General features: G+C 46.8%; 1 pseudogene across 1 annotated transcript; it reads left to right on the forward strand.

The window, feature by feature from the left end:
* The first annotated feature begins 293 nt into the window (after positions 1 to 293).
* On the forward strand, positions 294 to 8,960 carry LOC105820777 (annotated as a pseudogene). Its single transcript, XR_001138021.1, has 3 exons — positions 294 to 328; positions 7,885 to 8,570; positions 8,824 to 8,960. The product of XR_001138021.1 is annotated as an L-lactate dehydrogenase A chain pseudogene (transcript).
* Positions 8,961 to 9,612: the final 652 nt, after the last annotated feature.

Consider the following 9,612-nt stretch of genomic DNA (forward strand, 5'->3'; position numbering starts at 1 on the left):
GGTCAGGAGGAGGTCCCCAATTAGTGCCAACAGTGCAGTGGCAAATGCTAACTGGCCAGAAATACAGATGTGGCACCATCCACCTACTCAGGCAACGTAACCTTGGCTATGCATGGACAAGGCCACCTGGCTGTCTTCCTGTGTGGAAGTACAAGAGCAACAGGCATTTCTTTATACTGGAAGGGAACAACAAAGTGTCCTGTTGCCTCTTGAGATCGAGAGCTTGAAAGAAGCAGATGTAGATTAAATCTCCAGTTGATTGAAGGCATGTAAGAAACAGGGAGGGGTTAACGATGCCTATAGACCTGCAGCCAGACCACCTCTCATGGTAGTCTCTTCCAGTGTCTATGCAGTCAGCATTGGGAACATCTGTAAATTACGGCACACGGGGAACCGTAGGACTGGGCAATTCCACACTGGTTTGTACAGTTGTGTGCATTCGTTCTACCAACAGTTTCAGAAATAAGCTAAAATGTAAAGCGAAAGACCTAGAGTTTCACTGATGTAGACCTACACGGCTAGTGATTTTCTGTTCCAACACTTGAGGACAAGGCAAGTGGGTGGGACAGTGAGAGGCTGAGAAACTGGGGCATCTCCACCACGAAGGAGCTGATGTCCTCATGTCTCATCTTAGGACCCAGCTGAGACCCCACTGTGGTCATTTCCAATGAGTGCAAAGTGGATCATTAACCTATGACTTGAATAATGCAGTGGAAAGGCATCATTGTAACAGGCAATGAACTTGAAATAAGATTGCAAGCCTACATCAAGGTCAATGCTGTTACCATCTCTTTTCATATTTGACCAATCATCAGAGAGTTAGCAGGGACAAGGTGGGATGTGGGAATGCATAGATTTTGTTTGCTGGGTTCAAGAAACTGGATCTATTTCATGATTAAACCCATGATCTTTGGTGAAGAAGGTTGAATTCAGAGATTGTAAAAGGGACAACCAAAAAGCAAGCTGACATTTAAATATTATGAGATTCCACATAAAATTCTAGATTTATAACCTCTCACGAAATGTTGCAAGATCTAGCCCAGTTACAACACGTGACAATGGGCGAGAGCAGCAGCTGCCCACTCCCTCGCCATCGTCAGCCCTGCTTGTAGGTGGGGTCCCTGAGATGGGGATTTACAGTCAGGAGTTTTTGGGGGTGGTCTCAGGATCAACACTGATAGCGGGATGAAGGAACAAGGACCGGATAGGGAAGCTGAATCGCAGTGTGGTGGACTGGTCACACCAAGGGCTTCGCTCATCCCACAGGAGCTAGGATGGCCTTTCTGAGTCGTCCTACCCCAAGGATGGAGTCATAGTAATCACCGCTGGATGCGGGCTATCCCAGGGGAGGGGCATAAATATAAGTAAGGTGGCTATTTTCAACTGAGGACAATTCCCACAGAGTGACCCCAAGAACAACCTCAGCATGCATGCTCCTGGTGCCAAGGGAATGATGCCTCGTTCTGTCAGGGATGTGGGCAGCACACCACAGCATCCGTCCACCACCACTTCTGATTGCCACCCCGAGCCTGAAGCCAGTGTCACTTGCCATTTGGGTGCCCTCGCATGGTTGTTTGTCTGCTAGTAGAGATCATTTCTGTTTTACTCCCATGTCTAGCAAAAGTGAGAATGAAACACCCAGGAAGAGCTGCCTGTCTCAAAAAAATGGGAAATACAGTTCCTTTTGGAACTTGTTCACGTATACTTGCCGAACCTCTGTAAGTATTTGGGTGTATGATCCTGGGGAAGGATTGGGCGGAGGCAGGAGCCATGGGGGCTGTCTTATTTGGGGCTGCTGTAACAGACTACCATAGAGCAGGTGGCTTAGAAACACCAGAAATTGATTTCTCACAGTTCTGGATGCTGGAAGTCCCAGATCAGGTGCCAGCATGGTGAGGTCCTGGTGAGGGCCTCTTCTGAGTTGCAGACTTGTCTTCTCAAGGTGCAAAGAGGGTGAGAGAGCTCATGGGGCCCCCTTTATAAGGGCACTAATCCCATGCATGAGGCCTCTCCACTCATGACCTAATCACCCCCCAAAGGCTCCATCTCCAAATAACATCACATTGGGGGTGAGGGTTTCAACATACAAATTTTAGGGGGACACTAAATATTCCCATAGGAGGGCCACTTAGCTCATGGCCTTCTTTGGGGAGGAGCCTTCCCAGCAGGTACCAGGGTTCCTTTGACACTGTTCTCCACAACTACCCCCAAGATAGACAGGCCTGGCTGGGGGGAATGTCTATGTCCTCTATAGGGATGGATCCCAGAGTCCTGTGGTGGAGTCTCCCAGTTTCCTGTTGGCTCCAACAGAGCAATTATGTATCAGGTATTTCTGTATAATATACCACCCCAAAACTTAGTGGCTTAAAACAATAACAATGTACTCTTCTTCTGGATTCTGTGGTTGAGGAGGTTAGGCAGGGCTCAGCCAGGCTGTTTTCTGCTTGCACATGATGTCAGCTGGGATCCTGTGTATCACTGCATTCAGCTGGGAGCTCAATTGGGGGGTGACATGCCCAAGATGGCCACTTGTCCCCTAGGTCCCTCCCTGCATGGCCTCTCACCTGGTGGCCCAGATGTCTACAGCACAGCAACTGAAGCCTAAGCAGAAGCTGGGAGACCATTCAAAGTCCAGATCTGGAACCGGCACAAGTCACTTCTGCCACATTCTATTGGTCAAAGCAACTCATAAGACCAATTCAGTGTCAGGGGAGCCAACTTCAGCTCTCCATGGAGGAGCACCAAAAATGTTGGCCATCTTAACCGCACTGCAGTCAGCATGCCCACACTTCTGTAGATTTCTGACGTATCACTATTAGAAGCAGATATAAAAGGGCACATAGCCATCCCTTCTCTGCAACCCCGGATCTGGCAGCACTCAGAAACCTTTTCTGAGTTTTAGTGATGCTGGCTATAAACACCCTGATATACAGAGAGATCGGCTGTCTCCAAGGAGGAGGGTTTCCAACCTGCCCCAAGGAGGCGCCAACAATTCTGTAAATTTCAGCATCAGGAGACTTTGATGTTTAGCTTAACAGCCCCTCTGCATAATTCATTCCATCGCTCCCAGTTGTCATCATCACAGTCAGTGCACATCATCATCATCACCATCAGCAGCGCGAAGCCTTTATTAGGCACCTAATTGCCCATGCGGCGGTGCTGGGGATGCAGAGCAAACACCAGTAAGGCGCAGAGCAGATCGGCACAGGCTGAGGCCGAGGCTGCATCAGAGGCGCCAGAACCCGAACAAGAAGCCGCGAACGAGCCCCCAAACACACAGCCAAGGACTCGGGTCACACAAAGCTCAAGAAGGCGACTGGGTATTAGGGAACCACAGCACAGCATTTGGAGTTCAAGTTCTCCTGGTTCTGCTGGTTACTGGGGCTCAGCTCACTTAGTGGAAAATTAATTCACAGGATGACCCATTTACCGAAACAGTGAGAAGGATACTTCAAACTGGGTCAAAGCAGGTTTTGGTGTCACTGCCAAAGGCAGAAACAGAGGCAGGGGTGGGACATGAGTCTGCAGAAATAAATGATGTGTGGCCGGGCGTGGTGGCTCACACCTATAATCCTAGCACTCTGGGAGGCCGAGGCGGGCGGATTGTTTGAGCTCAGGAGTTCGAAACCAGCCTGAGCAAGAGCGAGACCCCGTCTCTACTAAAAATAGAAAGAAATTATCTGGACAACTAAAAATATATAGAAAAAATTAGCCGGGCGTGGTGGCGCATGCCTGTAGTCCCAGCTACTCGGGACGCTGAGACAGAAGGATCGCATGAGCCCAGCAGGGTGAGGTTGCTGTGAGCTAGGCTGACGCCACGGCACTCACTCTAGCCAGGGCAAAAGAGTGAGACTCTGTCTCAAAAAAAAAAAAAAAAAGAAATAAATGATGTGAAATTCCCACACGGCACATCTCACGCATTCACATATAAAACCCAATGTGCTGGACAAGTGCTTGACACCAGAAATGAGAAACGCCCAGAAAGCCAATATTCAGCTGCCCTGGGCCAACAAATTTAGAGCAAACCGACTGCAGCAGGAAGACTAGAGTGGAACTATAGGGAATCTACAGGGAATGGGGACTTCCACAGATCCTGAGGAAATTTGGAAGATGACAGAGTGACCATTCAGTGAGTTAACCACGGGACCAATGGGTCACACAGTGAGTTGATTTTTGGTTTCCATGTACTGCGTAATTGGGAGATATGTGTATTTTGGTTTAACTTATATTGCTTTGTGGCCTTAAAGTTTCTAAGCTTCATTTTCTCTATCTATGAAGTGGTAATAATAAGAGCCCATACTTTATTAGGCTGTTGTGAATTTATAAGCACTAAGTTCCTGGACATGATAAGCACTTTTTATCCACGCCGTTGAGTTGCATCTGTTCTGTCAATGAGAAATCAAGTTTATGTCCTGCTATGGTTTGAACATTTTTGCTCCCTCCGAAATTCATGTTGGAATTGAATCCCCAACGCAACAGTACCAGGAGATATGGCCTTTGCGGGGTGATTCTGTGTGGACATGTGTTTTCATTTCTCTTGGATACACACCTAGGAGTGGAATTGCGGGGTTATACGGCTACTCTAAGTTTAATTGCCTGAGCAACTGCCGGGCCGTGTCATGGAAACACTTTAAGCAAATGTGGGACAATTTCTGATTTTCCTTTTAAAGAGATCCCTGGCCGCTGTGTGCAGAATGGGGTGGGTTGGGGCAAGAAAGGAAGACCAGCTGGGATGCTATCGACGTCGTACAGGTGAGAGGAGGTCCTTGCTTGGGTTGCTAGGAGGGTGGGCATAGATGGCTGGGCAGGAAGTTTATTTTGGGAGAGAATCAACAGGACTCGGTTATCGACTGGGGGGCTGTCGATGGTATGTTGAGAGCAGGAGAGGTTCAGATGCCCCCGGTTTCTGGGGTCAGCAGGCGGGCAGCTCAAGTTTCTACTTTCTGGCCTTTCACCTTCTTTATCCCCATGAAAAGGAAGTTAGTTCTAGGGGCTGGAATAGATTTAACTATTTTAGGGAGAGTGTTTTCTGGGCCCTGCTATGTGTTCATGCTGGAGCTCATCAGCATGTCCTTAATAAATCACTTGCACGTGAACTCTTGTCTCAGGGTGGCTTTTGGGGACTGTCCCTGAGACACTTCTTTTCCAAGTTCCAGAATCAGATATTCATTCCGCTGCCCACTTCCATGTGCCCTGCCAGTCTTACAGTCATCCCATGTCCCAAGTATATTCTCGATCTTATTATATTTGCCAGATCTACTCTGAGTTATGCACAATAATAAGGAAATAATACAGTGAACCTCAATACACTCATTGCCTAGATCCTATAATTATGGAGCTTTGTAGGGTGAAGGAAGTGTTCTATATCTTGACTCTTGTGGTGGTTACAGAACTGTATACATTTGTCAGAACTAATAAAACTTTAAAAGGGTGAACTTTATCATGCGTAAACCTCAATAAATCTGATTTTAAAATAAGTCTTGTTACATGTTGTATTTATTCCTTTTTAGTATGCTGGAATACTTTAAAGTAAATCCCAGAAATCACATTAATTAATCTCTACATGCTTCAGTACATAGCTCTAAATATTGTTAACTTTTTATTACATAACCACGATGCAATAATTACACCTATGAAATGCATGCTACTTCTTTAGCAATGTATAATACTGGATGTAATATTCAGTCCATAGTAAAATGTCCTTACTTGTCTCCAAAGTGTCTCTTTATTATTGGTTTGTACAAATCAGGGTCCAAGCAAGGTCCCCACATAGCATTTGGTAGTTATATCTCCTAAGTATCTTTTAATTTAGAGCAGTGTCTTTTTTTTCTTTTAATTCTCCTTCCCTTGATTTGCTGCAGAGACCGGGTCAGTTGTCCTGGAGAATGTCCCACATTCTGCATGTGTCTGTTTGCTTCCTTATGGTGTCATGTACTTGTTCCTCTATCCCCTGTAAGTCCAGTAAGCAGAAGTTAGCTGGGGAAGTTCAATTAGATGCAGGTTCAACGTTTTGTGACAAGGATATTTCCTAGGTGCTGCTGTGTGCATTTGCATTGTGTCAGGAGGCACACAACGTCTAGATGAAAACAGGCCTTTGGATGTTAAGAGGTAGCCCTCAGTAAGGAAAGGGACAGATATAGGCGTAGCTTTCAGCTAGAAGAGAAAGCATATTATGGGGACCAAGGCTCTTTGCTTCTGAAATCAGAAAGGGATGCTCCAGGCTGTGGAAGGAGGACAGCTGGAGGGGAAGTGGGTGCATAAATATTTGTGGTCCCTGAGCTAAAAGGGCCTGCACCCGCTGTCTTCCACCAGCTGAGTCTAGATTAAGAAAAGCTTTGTGGGACGGAAGAGCACAGAAACCTTGTGCCTCATGCTCTAAACAGACCCTAAAGAAGCAGAAAGAGCCCGGAGAGGAAATGGGGCTTCGAGTCAGTGGGTGTAGATGGGCCAGGCCTTAGCAGCCTCACAGTGTCCCCTGCACGCCAGGCGCTCCAGGTGCCACGGCTACAGCAGAGGGGACCAGTGCCCAGAGGCATGCCTCCTCCTACTCTGTCATCCTGGAGCCATGTGAACCCCAACTCCCACCCCTGGAAATAGAAATGAATCCTGTAGAAAATATAGCCAAAGAATGGACCAAAGTGCCTTTCTGTCAGCCAAATGGGGCCTCGAAAGAGAATTTAGGTAATGTTATTTTTGTAGAATAAAGAATTTGGCTGGCCTTTGCTCCTGCTTCCTGGGAGGGAGATTCTACGATCTTTGGATTTTCTTAAGTAATAGGAGTGTCTTTGTCATTCTTGAGTTTCTTGGATCGCCCCTGAGTTTATGCTGAGGGATGAGAGACTTAGGATGGGGGTTGGTCACCAAAAAGAACAACCATGTGACTAGAGGTTAAGGCATTGGGGCAGCGTGTCCTTGGGGAGGGGAGGGGACGGTGTGCTGGAGAATGAGCTCAACCATGTGGCCAATGACCCTGGCTATGGTCCTGCCTATGTAATGAGACCCCACTGAAAATTCTGGACACTGAGGTTCGGAGGGGCTTCCTGGTTGGTGCACACACTGATGTGTGGGAGGGTGATGGGCCCGCAGTCCTTGCAGAGAGGGCTCAGAAGCTCTGCAGTCTCAGACCTTGGCCTGTGTGTCTCTTTACAAAAGCTGTAGTTGTAAATGAAGTGCTGCCCTGGTGTCTTGAGACTTTCTAGTGAATTATTAAACTTGAGGGGGTCATGGGACCCTCGCATGGGCAGCCAGTCAGTCAGCAGTGCAGGTGGCTTGAGAACACCTGGGCTATGGTGGTGTCTGAAGTAAGGGCTGTCTCGTGCAGAACCGAGCTCGTACCTTGTGAGGTCAGCACTAATTCTGGGGGCTTAGCTCCAAGATCATATTGTAGGACCCCACTTGGTGTCAGAATTGTTACACACTCACAGATGAGATAAAGTTGCACACTCACAGATGAGATCTGAGCACCTCCTACGGTTGAGTTTAAGAAGTTGAGGGGGGGACTTCTCATCATGCTTGGGGGGTAGAAGATCCTTGGTAAATATCTACTTTTATTGTGGTTTTATTATTCATACAGTTTTCTGGGGAAAGTCCTGATCTATGGCTCTTTCTTTGGGTACATTAGGGTTCTTTCGTTTGACCACATCGACTTCTTTTCCATGGTAGGAGGGGAGCCAGGCAAGATTCTTGGAAGATTCATCTTCAGCTCGCTCTTTCATGACAATTAATTTATTCACTTATTAATTTATTCACAAACTATGCCTACTATGGGCCTGGGACTGCATCCCTGAGGATGCAAAGCTTTCTGCCCTGGTGCTGGAGTCGTTGCTGTGCACCCCCGATGCCCGCCTGACTTGCATTCCCGATTGCTTTTGGTTCCGAGTCCAGTGTGGCAACTTGCAAGGATCAGCTGACTCATAATCTTCTAAAGGAAGAACAGACACCCCAGAATAAGATTACAGCTGTTGGGGCTGGTGTTGTTGGCATGGCTGTGCCATCAGCATCTTAACGAAGGATTTGGCAGATGAGCTTGCTCTTGTTGATGTCATTGAAGACAAATTGAAGGGAGAGATGATGGATCCCCAACATGGCAGCCTTTTCCTTAGAGCACCAAACATCGTGTCTGGCAAAGACTATGATGCGACTCCAAACTCCAACCTGGTTATTGTCACAGCTGGGGCACATCAGCAGGATGGAGAAAGCCGTCTTAATTTGGTCCAGCGTAATGTGAACATCTTTAAATTCATCATTCCTAATGTTGTAAAATACAGCCCAAATTGCAAGTTGCTTATTCTTTCGAAGCCAGTGGATATCTTGATCTATGTGACTTGGAAGATAAGTGGCTTTCCCAAAAACTGTGTTACTGGAAGTGGTTGCAATCTGGATTCAGCCCGGTTCCGTTACTGATGGTGGAGAAGCTGGGGGTTCATCCGTTAAGCTGTCATGGATGGGTCCTCGGGGAGCGTGGAGACTCTGGTGTGCCTGTATGGAGTGGAGTGAATGTTGCTGGAATTTCCCTGAAGAATCTGCACCTGGATTTAGGCACTGATAAAGATAAGGAACAGTGGAAAGAGGTTCACAAGCAGGTAGTTGAGAGTGCTTATGAGGTGATCAGACTGAAAGGTGAAAGGCTACACATCCTGGGCCACTGGACTGTCTGTGGCAGATTTGGCAGAAAGTATAATGTAGAATCTTAGGCGTGTGCTTCCAATTTCCACCGTGATTAAGGGTTTCTATGGAATAAAGGATGATATCTTCCTTAGTGTTCCTTGCATCTGGCCACAGAATGGAACCTCAGACCTTGTGAAGGTGACTCTGACTCCTGAGGACAGGTACACTTTGGGGGATCCAAAAAGAGCTGCAATTTTACAGTCTCCTAGTGTCGCACCACTTCACTGTCTAGGCTACCACAGATTTTAGTTGGGAGTTGTGCATGTTGTCTTTTTTATCTGATCTGTGATTAAAGCAGCACTATTAAGATGGCCTGGAAAAAACATCAAATCCTAAAGTTAGAAATGGGAATAGTTCATAAAACTCTACAGCTGTATCCTGATACTGGGTGGTCCTTGCCCTGTGTCGCCCTAAACTGGCTAATGTAAAATAGTTCCACCACCGCTGATGCACCACTGCCAATGCTGCACATGCTGCAGTTGCCCTTGAACCAGGTATGTGTGTACCGTGTGTTGTATAACTTCTGGTTCCTTCACCCAACACGTCTAGTCCAGCTTTTTCTCCCAGTCACATCCTGGGATCCCATGAGTAAACCCAACATTGCATGTCCTTGTCCATAACTGTTCTGAGGATCTTGTTTTGTGTGTATCCGTACCGTACATTGCCATATAAGGTAAAAAGAAAGGTCTACATATAAACAATGCAATCAACTATCCAAATGTCATGCCAACTAAACCACCAAATAAACCTTGAACAGTCAAAAAAAAAAAAAAAGATTTCTGTCCTGCTGGTGCTTACTCACTGTGTGTTGTGGGGAGGGGTGGGGAGATCGACTGTATACAATAAACAGGATAACTAGGTAATCGATATCATAAGTGAGAAGGTGATGAGTGTTATGGGGTAAAATGCCACGGGCTAGAAAGATCGGAGTGCTGGGTGGAGAAG

This window comes from Propithecus coquereli, unplaced genomic scaffold, assembly GCF_000956105.1.
Source record: "Propithecus coquereli isolate 6110/MARCELLA unplaced genomic scaffold, Pcoq_1.0 Scaffold54, whole genome shotgun sequence".
Classification (NCBI taxonomy): domain Eukaryota; kingdom Metazoa; phylum Chordata; class Mammalia; order Primates; family Indriidae; genus Propithecus; species Propithecus coquereli.